We start from the raw sequence: 9,573 nt of genomic DNA, 5'->3' as shown, positions 1-9,573 counted from the left end.
CATTATTGATCCATCAAGGACAACCAGATCCACCCTCTTGGCTAAAACAGGGGCAGGGCATGTTGATGCCAGTGCTGCTGGAGAGTAAATCTGGGAGAAGGGAAAATGTTCCGTGGGGCTTCTCTGGGCGAGGAGGCAAGCGTGCACAGCTCCCACTCTGCCCCCAGGATCAAAAAGGTCGACATGACACAGGGAGCCAAGCGGTGTTCCCTGCACTGGGTGAACTGTTCTGCATTGTAACATACCTATGGCCACGTGGCACCCAGTTATCACTCTGCTCTGTGGCTATTTGGCACAGATCTGGCAGAGCTCAGATCTGGTTGGCGGAAAGAAGTGGGAAGTCCAGTTTTCTATGTAAAACTAAACAGAAGGGCTGTGTCTACACTGGCCAGTTATTCCGGAAAATCAGCCACTTTTCTGGAAAAACTTGCCATCTGTCTACACTGGCCGCTTGAATTTCCGGAAAAGCACTGACGATCTAATGTAAAATCATCAGTGTTTTTCTGGAAAAACTATGCTGCTCCCGTTCGGGCGTCTTTTTCCAGAAAACTGTTCCGGAAAAGGGTCAGTGTAGACAGCAGAGATTTCTTTTCTGCAAAAAAGCCCCTATCGCGAAAATGATGATCGGGGCTTTTTTGCAGAAAAGCGCGTCTAGATTGGCACAGATGCTTTTCTGGTAAAGCATCCTGCCAATCTAGACGCGCTTTTTCCGAAAATACTTTTAACGGAAAACTTTTCCGTTAAAAGCTATTCCGGAAAATCATGCCAGTGTAGACGTAGCCAAGGGGTCAGAGTCTCAGCTGATGTAAACTGGCATGGCTTCATTTCAGGGAATGGAGCTACTACTCTTTCCACCAGCAACGGTCTCAGCCTATCGTCCTGTAATATAGCCCCATGGCAGCAGCTCTCAAATCACAGGTTAGCGGGAATCAGGATGATGGCAGCTCATGGACCTTTCTGGTGCTTAAAAATACAGTTATGTATGAAATGGATTGTCTTAAAAAATGTGAATTGGATTAAATAAAGTGACAGTGAAAGGGATGGTTACAAGTCAAAATGGGTCTTTATTTCTTTTTCGAGTGGCTATAATTCTCCAGTCATTTACAGTAGAGCCCAGTAGTATCCATAGAAATGTCGATCTGGAAGGGACCTGGAGAAGTCCTCTGGTCCAGCACCCTTTGCTGATGCTAAACCAAGTAATCCCAGGTTGATCCTAAGAGGTGTTTGTCCAGCTTGTTCTTAAAAACCCGCCAGTGACAGGGATTCCACTACGTCCCTTAGAAACCTACCACAGAGCTCAGCTACCCTCAGAGTTAGAAGAGTTTCCTAATATCAAACCTCAGTCTCCCATGCTGCAGGTTAAGACCTTCAGTAGAGGTAGAGAACAACTGTTCCCTGCTCCCTGTACAACAGCCTTTAAACATATTGTCAGACTGTCAAGACTAGGCGTGCCTGGGTTTTCTGCCCTTTTATAACCACAGGCTGTGTCTAGACTGGCAAGTTTTTCCGCCAAAGCAACTCCTTTGGCGGAAAAACTTGCCAGCTGTCTACACTGGCCGCTTGAATTTCCTCAAGAACACTGACTTCCTACTGTCTGAAATCAGTGCTTCTTGCGGAAATGCTATGCTGCTCCCGTTGGGGCAAAAGCCCTTTTCCAGAAATGCTTTTGCGCAAAAGGGCCAGTGTAGACAGCTGAAAACTGTTTTGCGCAAAAAAGCTTTGATCGCAAAAATGGCAATCGGGGCTTTCTTGCGCAAAACAGCGTCTAGATTGGCATGGACGCTTTTCCGCAAAAAGTGCTTTTGCGGAAAAGCGTCTGTGCCAGTCTAGATGCTCTTTTCCGCAAATGCTTTTAACGGAAAACTTTTCCGTTAAAAGCATTTTCAGAAAATCATGCCAGTCTAGACGTAGCCACACTGATTTGTCATACGCCTCAAACATTCAACATGATTTAGCCTCTCCTATGGGACACACAGCAGGTCCTGTGCACAGGCTGACTGTAATGTGACTTGCACTTTATCTTATCTTTGCAGTCTTTCTCCCTTGTTATCTGGTTCATAGAAAGTACTCCCCTGTTTTCCAGCTTAGTTTAGGTGGCACAGATCTTGGTCTCCTTTCTTATCTGGTTTAGCCCAAACATTGTCTGGCACCTTATCTTTTATTTCCTTCCCTAATCCTATCTCCCAAACATTAGGCCACCCTCCATGTGTTAATTACTCATGTTGGGCCAGGCCTTAGCTATATCCCCCCCCCCCGCCATCTTTCTGTTCGCATCAGAATTCCTTTCCTTTGCGTTACAATCCTGCTTTTCTGTGCTTTCTTCTGCAAGTTCATTACCCACTCGCTCAGCCCCAGAACTGCAAAGGCGGTCGTTTGAACCATCATCAATACTAGGCTTAAAGTCCACCTCCTCTGCTACAGCCCTGCCTGCCATTTCCACTGCCTTTGCAATACCATGTCCAATTGCTAGCTGCTATTAGCTGGGCAATGAACACCAATTGCTCCATTTTCCTCTGCACCAAATTACCTGTGTTAATGGACAAGGGAGCTACAGGTGCGAAGGGATCTGTCACCAACGATTCCCATTGGGTGCTGTTTGTCACAGCCTCTGTCATCTTCACCTTCACTTTCATATGTGGTCATAGGCAGGGCCCTTTGTTTTCCATTTTTTCCTGATTTTATTTTCCCCGGGAATTTAAAAGTGTTTATTACCACCCCAGAAACAGGTGAAATCAGTGAAAGAAACGAGGAATGATTTTCAGGGTAAATATTGGGGTTCAGTTTGGTGGACAAAAAGATGGGACAGAAAGTGTTCAGTACATTAATGCTTTGAATTTTGTTACTCAACATGGTATACTGCAGCACTAGAGCAGAACTCAAACCCAATGCCACCTCTGTGTTTAAGAAAACAATATTCTCTCAATTCCAAATAAAACTTTTCATTTGAATAAACACTTGGCTGGTGTAGACTTAGAATTATTCATCTATAAACGGTTACATTTAATAATTGGAGACACACTATCTCCCGCACCGACTTTTTATCATTTCCTCCCGTTTTTTCCCCATTTTTCACCTTGTGTTCTGAAACGTATTCTGATACAAATCTTCCTTTTCCTCCCATTATCGTGTGTCAAATCTTTAAACCATTATCTGTGAACAGCTTGTTTGCTTGTGGGGCGAGAGATTCAGAAGTATGTGCGCTTCAGTCTGTGTGTGTATTCCTGTTTCTTTATAATGTGTATCTTGTAGAATAGTTATAGAAAACCTATTAATTGCATTCTATTCTCCCCTCCCTAGTGAGTATTGGACACTTTGGACTTCCTCTCGCTGCTAATGTATTTGTACAGTCTTATCTTGTTAACCTTTCAGTCTCTAGCTTGTTTGATCTTGTTTTGTTTCTTGGCCCTTCTAATTGTCCCTCTACATTTCTTATTTGGCTTCTCCTCCTCCACCTACCAGGTGATTCCACATTGCTCATTTTATACATAGGTAGGGACACAGATTTGTTGGGATCCTTGGAGTCAATGACCTCCTGAGATCTCTTCCAGCCCTATGAGTCTATGATTCTAGTGGGACACTACTAATAGTATCTGACTCAGGGCAAATTCAGGGCAAATTGCTCATTCCATGAGGTTTAACTGTTAATTCGAAGTAAGGGGTTTATGTCGGAATTGCCCTTCTCTGCCGTGTGTAGACCCGGGCAGTTATTCCAGGGGTAGCCAATTTCCAAAAGGGCGACTGCCCGGGAACATGCTAATGAAGCGCGGGATATTTAAATCCCGTGCTTCATTTGCAATTTCGGTCGCCCTCATTAGCCTCCCTAGTTCGAACTAGGGGGCTAGTGTAGACATACCCTTAGAGACAGGTCTACCACAGCCCACATCTGGTGTTCCTCCACATAAGCACACCAAACCGGTCACAAGGAGAACTTCTGTTTCACCACACCGGCTAACAAGAAGTCATACAAGCAATTCCCTCGGACACTCCAGTTCTCCTGCTTCACCATTAGTACCACTCCTTACACAGATGAGAGGTTATGAAAACCAACCTCATCCAATAAAAGGTTCTTCTGATTCCAAAGGATCAGCCGCATGCCCAGGTCAATTTATAACTCAGAATCTTACCCAGAAATCATTCGAAAGAAAGAAAGAAAGAAAGAAAGAAAGAAAGAAAGAAAGAAAGAAAGAAAGAAAGAAAGAAAGAAAGAAAGAAAGAAAGAAAAGCTAGTTAAAATAGTTAAAAGAATCAAATGCATACAACAATTACAAAATTCTTGATTCAGGCATGTAGCAGAGGTAGAATAAATTTCTGGCGTTAAGTCAAGTCTCTGGAGTACATCCGCGCCTCGGATGGGTCATTCAACCTTTCATTTAAGCTTCAGTTTGCAGCAAAGATCCTCAGAGGTGAAATGCAGGATTGAAGACAAAATGGAGGGTTACCAGGGCCTTTTATATTTTCTGCTATGTGGAAGAAATCCCATGGATCTTGCTGTGAAAAAATACAGGCGTTGGAAACATGGTATAAGCAATTTCCAGTAAGGGAGTCTTCCTTCTCATCACTGGACGAGGCTCTGGCCGACCCCACACCTCCCATGCCCACGATGGATGCCAGGGCACACCAAGACCATCTCTGCTGGTTTGCAGCAAATTAAGGGGTACAAGTAGAGGAGGCCCCAGAAGACTCAGACCCCATGGTGGACATATTGACGGCGGATGCTGCCACCAGAGTCACTCAACAAGATGGTGGCAAAAATTTCAATAACTCTGTGGCAGACACCTGCCTCGATACCACCTACCCAAAATGAGAGGAAAGGCACAACTTTGTCCCTCAGTCAGGACATGAACACCTCTGTGCACCCAGCCCCAGGCTCCCTGGTGGTCCAAGTGGCTGGCCAAAAAAAGAGGCAGCGTCCACCCAGGAGCGGAAGAGCAGGGACCTGAAAAAGCTGGACCCACGATACAATTATAACACTCGGTCTGCCATAGATAAGTTTAAAGACCTCCTTCTGCAGGAGTCCAGACAAGAGTTTGGGACAAGAGTTTGGGAGCTTGTCCGAAGAGGGCAAGATAGTCTCACATACGCCGTTGTAGGTGGCCTTGTGTGCTGCAGACTCTGCGGCCTGTACGGTGGCTACGGTACTTGTTATGAGGTGAAGTGCATGGCTTCAGGTGTCTGGTATTCCACCTGAGGTCCAAAATGCTTTGCAGGACCTCCCATGTCAAGGGCCTGGTCTTTTTTTGGACCAGACAGATTCGAGACTTCATAGCCTTAAAGACTCCAGAGCTACCTTGAAGTCTCTGGGTATTCAGGCCGCAGTGCCGCAGAGGAGCCCCTGCTCCCTAGGCCAGCCTTGAGAACCTTCCAGCAGGGCTGAGCAGAGCAGAAGGAGGGGTAGGAATATCAATAACAACGACAGCAGAAACAGGTGCAGGGGGTCAAGGTCGGACTCTGACAGGGGGTACGCCCCGCTTCCTAATCATCGGCCTTTGGTAGAGCTGTGTTGCAGTCCGTTGCAAATAAGCCTCCGACCCCGCCACCTGTGCTACTGCTAGGGAGTCACCTACCTGGAATGGACGTGAGCAAGCACTTGAAGAAGAAAGAACGGTTCCTTACCTCGTAACTGCTGTTCTTCGAGATGTGTTGCTCATGTCCAGTTCAAATCCCACCCGCCTCTCCTTCATCAGGGGACTGAGGGGGTATATGCACTGATATACTGGTGCCACTCTAGGGGGTTCCATGGCTGGCCTGATGGATATTGCTAAGGGAAAAAGGCTCCAGGATTCATGCATGCCATGTGCACACACCTAACTGGAATGGACACGAGCAAGACATCTTGAAGAACAACCGTGACGAGGTAAGGAACCGTTTTTTCAAACCTCACACCTTGCACCGGGCTCCCACTCTCTCCTATAAATGGAGAGGAGCGCAGGGATAATTTGGGCCGCCCCGCTTTGGGATCAGATCCCCCTAGTTTTGGCGGGGGGTCAGGAGGGAGTGAATTAAAATGCTCACGTTATGCAAATTCCTACCAGAACCAAGCAGCTATTTACGGTGCTGCAGTCAGCTCCCTTTGGGGCGGATCCTCTTTGGCTCCCAGAATCCCGGCCATTTGCACAGCGGCAATTCACCCAGCTGTGCTATGGCCTGAACAGTGCCAGCGGCTTGTCACCTGGGGCAATTAAGAACCGTGGTGGCTGGTACTAGAGGGGTGTCTGTGCAGGCGGACGGAGACAGATAGATTGTCTGGGTTGAGCTGCACCTTCTTTGGAGGCGTAAGAACATAGGAATGGCCGATCTGGGTCACCAATGGTCTAGTTAGCCCAGTGTCCTGTCTGCTGACTGTGGCCAAGGCCAGGTGCTGCAGAGGGAATGAACAGAACAGGTAACCATCAATTGATCCATCCCCTATCGCCCATTCCCAGCTCCTGGTAGAGGCTAGGGACACCATCCCGGCCTGTCCTACCCCCTACCTATCCTGTTAGCCAAATCTTTATCAAACCCTGGTATAGTCTTAGCCTTTACAACATCTTCTGGCAAGGAGTTCTACAGGTTGACTGTGCGTGGTCTGGTGTGTTCCTTTCGTTTGTTTTAAAACTGCTACCTATTATTTTTGTATGGTGGCCCCAACTTACTGAGTTATGAGAAGGCGTAAATAACACTTGGAATTTTTCAATCAAAGAAGAGTAGGGCTGGAAGAGATCTCAGGCGGTATCTAGTCCAACCCAAGCTCAAAGCAGGAGCAACTCCAACTAAATCATCAAAGCCAGGGCTTTGTCAAGTTGGGCCTTAAAAACCTCTAAAATGGAGATTTCACCCCCTCTCCCAGTTATCCTCTCAGGGTGTGTCTAGACTACATGCCTCCTTCGACGGAGGCATGTAGATTAGCCAGATCGGAAGAGGGAAATGAAGCCGCGATTAAAATAATCGCGGCTTCATTTAAATTTAAATGGCTGCCCCGATCTGCCGATCAGCTGTTTGTCGGCAGATCGGGGGAGTCTGGACGCGATGCCCCGACAAAGAAGCCTTTCTTCATCGACACAGGTAAGCCTCGTGAAACCAGGTTTACCTGTGTCGATGAAGAAAGGCTTCTTTGTCGGGGCATCGCGTCCAGACTCCCCCGATCTGCCGACAAACAGCTGATCGGCAGATCGGGGCAGCCATTTAAATTTAAATGAAGCCGCGATTATTTTAATCGCGGCTTCATTTCCCTCTTCCGATCTGGCTAATCTACATGCCTCCGTCGAAGGAGGCATGTAGTCTAGACACACCCTCAGTGAAACAGTTTTTTCCTAATATCCAACCTAGACCTCTCTCACTGCAACTTAGAATCATAGAATCACAAAATCATAGGGCTGGAAGAAACCTCAGGAGGTAATCGAAATCATTGCTCCTTGTTCTGTCATCTGCTTCCACTGACACCAGCCTCGCTTCATCCTATTTGGAATTCCCCTTCATGTAGTTGAAAGCTGCTATCAAATCCCTAAATAAGCCCATTTCACTCATCATAAATCAAGTGCCCAGCTAATCATTTTCATTACCCTCCATTGGACTATTGCCAATGTGTCCACATCCTTTCTGTAGTGGGGGACCCAAAACTAGACACAATGCTTCAAATGTGGCCTCATCAGTGCCAAACAGGGGGAATAATCACATCCCTCAATCTGCTGGCACTGCTCCGGTTAATGCCATTAGCCTACTTGGCAACAAGGGCCCACTGCTGATTCATATCCTGCTTCTTTCTGCTGTAACCCCCAGGTCCTTTTCTGCAGAACTGCCACTTAGCTAGTTGGTCCCCAGGCTGTAGCAGCGCTTGGGAATCTTCCATCCCACATGCAGCATGCTGCACTTGTCCTTGTTGAACCTCATCAGATTTCTCTTGGCTCAATCCTCCAATTTTAGGTCACTGGACCCTGTCCCTGCCCCCCAGCTTTGTATCATCTGTGACCATGCTGAGGGTGCAAGCCATCCCATCAGCTAGATCAGGGCTACTCAACACACGGCCTGCAGCCTGCATGGGCCTGTGGCCCGTTTGTTTGTGGCCCGCAGTGCGGTTTGGGTTTACACAGGCCTGCAGGTGGGATCCTTTGAACATGGCCTCCACTGGGAACACGCTCCACAACAGCGAGGCGTCTCCCAGGTGGGGTGAGCACTGAAAGAGACAAGCGGACGGGCAGGCTGAAACAGGCAGGTACAGGGTGTCAGCATTTCTAGACACCAGCAAGGAGGTGCTGGACACACTGGGGCATTGTGGGAAGTGCTGGCTGCTGAACCTTGTGGGCAGAGCTTGAGAGGTGCTGACTGGCTCACACAGGCCACTTTTGGGTCCAGTGCCGCGGCTTAAGCCTTAATCTTTGTATTCGTGCCTATCAGTGTGAAAGAAGCGATTTGCATATATTTGCATATATATTTGCATGTATATGCAACCACAATTAAGTTGTGGCCCTTGGCATGTGCTGCAAGTACCATTGTGGCCGCTGCGGCTTCCAAAGTCCAGTAGCCCTGATGTAGATCATGAATGAAGATGTTGAAAAAAACTTGGCCACTCTGCTTGAAACCAGCTGACAACTAGACATTGAGCCATTGATCTCTGCCAGTTGAGCCCAATAATCTAGCCAGTTTTCTGTCCCCAGTACTCAAGATGTGCGTATTCAAGATGTGGATTTCTATAGAGGAAGTAGCATATTTTCTGATAAAATGATGAGGGCTAAATTAGCTGTTACCAGTGGAGGCCTTGGAGTCATGGTGGGGAGTTCCCTGCAAATCCCCAGGCAGTGCACAGAGTTGTCAATAAAACAAGCAAAATGTTGGGAATCCTTAAGTAAGGGACAGAGAATCTCTAGATCGGCAGGCCGATGCTGATTCCTTTTGGATAGCTCAGGACTTCTGATCTGGGGAGAAGACACCCTCTGCAAGAGGACTCTGAAAGACGACACATGACAAATTAAATGAATTCTTCTGATTGCAATTCGCAGCCGGAGTCCTTTCTGAATCTAAGGCTGTGGTGGAGTGGGAATTGCCCATGCTGTTTTGTGTGAATATTGTGTGTGCCTCAGTTTCCCCTAAGTGATGCATGGTTAATTAGGCAGCGGGAAACTGTTGTTTGCACTTTACAGAGACCCAGCGATACCGGCATGACTGAGGCCTGGCCATTTTGGAACCTGGGCCCCCATGTCCATGGGGAGTCCAAGAAGATAATATCACCAAGTGCCCAGGTGGGGCCCAATATGGGCATTAATGGTGGGCTGCAGGCTGCAGGAGATTCTCCTGTCCGGGGACTAAGGAGGAGTCAGGGGTCTCTGTGCTCTGGTCTGACCGAGATGTAACTTTCTGGTCTCTGTGCTAACTTCCGCCTTGGCTTCATCAGGACTGTTCAATTCCACCACCTAAGTCAACACTCCGCTCGCTGCAGCTTGCAAACAGTCTGCGATAATGCAGTGATGTCTGACCTGCCATGTGTTATTGCATCAACACGGAGTTTCCTGGCTGGCTGGCCGAGGAAGGTCAATGAATGGAGGCAGTTGCAACATGAACTCGGTTTGACCCTGTTTATCGTTTTCATTGGAAAGCTTCTCC

Source organism: Pelodiscus sinensis, chromosome 22 (assembly GCF_052426305.1).
Source record: "Pelodiscus sinensis isolate ZL-2025 chromosome 22, ASM5242630v1, whole genome shotgun sequence".
Taxonomy (NCBI): domain Eukaryota; kingdom Metazoa; phylum Chordata; order Testudines; family Trionychidae; genus Pelodiscus; species Pelodiscus sinensis.
The sequence above is the reverse complement of the archived record's forward strand: the minus strand, read 5'-3'. Positions refer to the sequence as shown.